Source organism: Pteropus vampyrus, unplaced genomic scaffold, assembly GCF_000151845.1.
Source record: "Pteropus vampyrus isolate Shadow unplaced genomic scaffold, Pvam_2.0 Scaffold533, whole genome shotgun sequence".
NCBI lineage: Eukaryota > Metazoa > Chordata > Mammalia > Chiroptera > Pteropodidae > Pteropus > Pteropus vampyrus.
Genome location: NW_011889314.1, coordinates 251,952 through 255,916, shown reverse-complemented (window position 1 = coordinate 255,916; position 3,965 = coordinate 251,952). Strand labels below are relative to the sequence as shown.

The following is a 3,965-nucleotide window of genomic DNA, read 5'->3' as shown; positions in this document are numbered from 1 at the left end:
TGGGAATAACAGTACAGCAATAAGAACAGTGTCTTAGGGGAATTGGGAAAATGAAGAGCAGAAAAGTTAACTCAAAACAAGAGAGTTATGAGGTGTAAGTTGTTTTCAGCTAGAGAATGTTAGGTGTCGCAAATGTTTTTATCTGGAGAAGAATTACGCAATAAATGAAAGTCTTAAATCTTTTTTACTTTGTTGTCTGCATATATTCTACAAAATAGTATAACAGATAATATTTTTGCTTGTTGTTATTCTGCAGACTGAGACTGATGGAGAGAAAGAGCAGCACAGTGGTGACAGAATTCATCCTCCTTGGTCTGACCAAGTCTCAAGATGCTCAGCTTTTGGTCTTTGTGCTAGTCTTAATATTCAACCTCGTCATCCTCCCTGGAAATTTCCTCATCATCCTCACCATCGTTTCAGACCCTGGCCTCACAGTGCCTCTCTACTTCTTTCTGGGCAACCTGGCCTTCCTGGATGCATCCTTCTCCTTCATTGTGGCTCCCAGGATGCAGGTGGACTTCCTCTCTGAGAAGAAGGTAATCTCCTACAGGGGCTGCATCACTCAGCTCTTTTTCTTGCACTTCCTTGGGGTAGGAGAGATGTTCCCGCTTGTTGTGATGGCCTCGGACCGCTACATCGCCATACGTCGTCCTTTCCGCTATTCAGCTGTCATGAACCCTAGAGCCTGCTATGCCTTGCTGTTGGCTCTGTGGCTTGGGAGCTTTGCTCATTCCATTGTACAAGTGGTCCTTATTCTCTGCTTGCCCTTCTCTGGCCCAAACCAGCTGGATAACTTCTTCTGTGATGTGCCACAGGTCATCAGACTGGCCTGCACAGACATTTTGTAGTGGAGCTCCTGATGGTCTCTATCAGTGGACTGCTCACCCTCCTGTGCTTCTTTGGGCTTCTGGCCTCCTATGCGGTCATCTTCTGCCATATAAAGAGGCAGTCCTCTGAAGGCAAGAACAAGGCTCTCTCCACATGCACTACACACATTATTATTGTGTTTCTCATTTGGACCTGCCATCTTCATTTACACTCGCCCCTTCAGAGCCTTCCCAGATGACAAAGTGGTTTCTCTTTTTCACACAGTGATCTTTCCTTTATTGAATTCTGTGATTTATAGACTTCGCAACTAGGCAATGAAAACATCAATGAGGAGGTTATTGAGTCAGCCCATGGTTTGCTGAATTAAATAGAAGAATGAGAAAAGCAAGAAAGGAGAATGTCCAGTTGGAATTAATTTATTTATTCATTAATGTACTGAATCAGTCAGTCATTTAGCAAATACTATATTTATTAAATCCATCCAAGTTTTAGGTACCATTCTAGGTGTGTAAATGAGACAGGTAAGATTCCAGATCTCCTGGGGTTACATTCAAATGGATAAAGACAGGCTAAATTATTAAACTGAAAAAGAAAACATCACAATATCTGAAAGATATTCCTCTGATACAAAACAAACTAATGTTATTGTAGAGTTTGACTGGAAGATATAGTTACTTTTTTTTATTGTTAGGTGAGGTCTTGCTGGGTGGTGTTTAGCTGATAACCAGATGACTTGAATAATCCACCAAATAATTAACTGGTGACATAAAATTCTAGGCAGAGAGGATGACTGATACAGAGACACAAAGATCTATGAGCTTGGTACATCTGAAGACCGTAAAGAGGAATGGAATATCTGTAGCATAGTTGAGTGTGAAAGTGGCAGGAATTGAAATTGTACAGTTGGTATGGGTAAATCTTGTATTTTAAGTGATAAGAAGTTCAATTTATTCAAATTTCAAAGGGAGGTCATAAAAGGGAGGTCACTTAAACAAGAATAACTATCTAATGTTTTTTATTTGACTTAAAGCACGATACTCAAGATTCTGAATAAAGGGTTTTGTGTAGTAAAATATCATTTAGTAGAAAGTATCGTGCTGTTAAATATTTTTTATAAACACTTAAAGACATTGTTATTTTTTTCCAATTTGGTAGAGGGAGGAAAAGAAAGCTGTTCTGTTCCATGGAAAATTGTCATGAAATGATTCAACTTTGTATTTTAAAGTTTTGGAGACTTTTGTGCTTATTCCTAATTGTCTTTTTTTAATCTTAGAAAGTTAGTGTATTCAAAAATCTTATCACCCTGAATGCAATGATGATAAATATTTGATGTGTCAGTCATTATTTAGTTATAGATAACTAAACCACTCTGGTTATTTTTTTTTTTTATGAGTGTAATATAAGGCATTAGGTGTTTATAAAATCATGGAAAGGTCTGTAAGAGTAGCCTTTGGTGTGGCAACCAGTAATAAATCCCAAAACATTACAAAAAAATCGGTGTATATAGGGAATTACTGTCCTCAAGCAATGATGGAGCTCAGGAATAGAGAAGTCATTTTTTGACTGCTGGTTCCAAGATCACAGCACTTGAAACATGGCCTATCATCAGGAAAATACTCCAGAGCCACTGTAATACTACTAGATATCCCCACACAAAATGGAAGGCTTATGTTCTGTTGTCTCTATGCTCACTTCCAGATCTTTAAATTTAAATTTTACGTAAGTAAATCAGAAGTCCTGAGAATACATCAGGACATCATGTTGAATTTTAATCCTGGAGGTCTAAGGACGAACCAGAGATAGACAGAGGCTTTTTAAAAAAAAAAATTAGATTCAAGTATACAATACATTGGTTATACATCTATGTAGTTCGTAAAATGGTCCCCGCAACTGCTCCCTCCCTCTTCTGCCCTCCACCCAGCTAATATATTAATGCTAACTGCATTCTCTATGCTGTGTTCCCCATTCCTGTGGCCATCCATCAGCTACTAATTTGTACTTCTTTAACCCTTCTCCCCAATCTTCCAGCCCCCAAACCTCCTGCCCCTCTTTCCATCACCAAATTGTCCACTATATTTGTGAGTCTGTTTTTTATTAATTTGTTCTTTTTATTCCTTAGATTCCTCATATAAGTGAAATCATATAGTGTTTATCATTCTCTGTGTGACTTAAATACCTCCTAGGTCCATCAGAGCAATATCTTTTTCCATCCTCTTCTTTTTAGTCTGTGTGTGTCTTTTAATCTGAAGTGAGTCTCTTTGTAGGCAGCATATGTAGGGATCTTGTTTTCTTATCCATTCAGCCACTCTATCTTTTGGTTAGAGCATTAATTCTTTTCCATTTGAGGTATTTGTTGATAGGAATGTAGTTGTTACCGTGCTTTATTCTTGTTTTTGATACATGTTTTTTCTTCTTAAAGAAGTCTCTCCAACATTTCCTTTAATACTGGCTTAGTGATAATAAATTCCTTTAGCTAATTTTTGTCTGGGAAGCTCTTTATCTTTCCTTCAACTCTAAATGATAGCTTTGCTGGATAAATTGTTCTTGGTTGTAGATCCTGGGTCTTCATCCTGTCAAATATTTTTTGCCAAGCCCTTTTGTTCTTCATAGTTTCTTTTGAGAAATTAGCTGCCAGTCTTATGTGTGTTCTCTTATAAGTAACTGTTTTTCACTTGCTGCTTTTAATATTCTTTCTTTGTATTTAAACTGCGGCATTTTAATTATGATGTGTCTTTGTGTGGGCCTCTTTGGATCCCTGGTTTTTGGAATTCTCTGAGCTTCCTGGGGTTTTATGTCCATTTCCTTCACCAGATTCGGAAAACTTTCCATCATTATTCCTTCAAACAGCTGTTCAACATCTTGATTTTCTTCAGTTACACCGATCAGATGGATATTTGGACCCTTAATAGTGTCCCATATTCTCCTTAATTATCATTAGAGTCTTGGCATCTTATCTCTTACTATTCTGATTGTGTGTCCTTGGCTTTCTTGTCCTCTGGATAAGGCATTTGATCCTCTTCTTTATTCACTTTGTTTATTTCTTTGTTTATTCCATTTAATATACTTCTCATCTCAGATAATATGTTATTCATTTCAGACTTGTTCCCTTTTATAATTTCCATTTCCATTTTTATGGG

General features: G+C 37.4%; 1 pseudogene; it reads left to right on the top strand.

Moving 5' to 3' along the window:
* The first annotated feature begins 266 nt into the window (after nucleotides 1-266).
* On the top strand, nucleotides 267-1,190 carry LOC105307935 (annotated as a pseudogene).
* The last annotated feature ends 2,775 nt before the right edge of the window (nucleotides 1,191-3,965 follow it).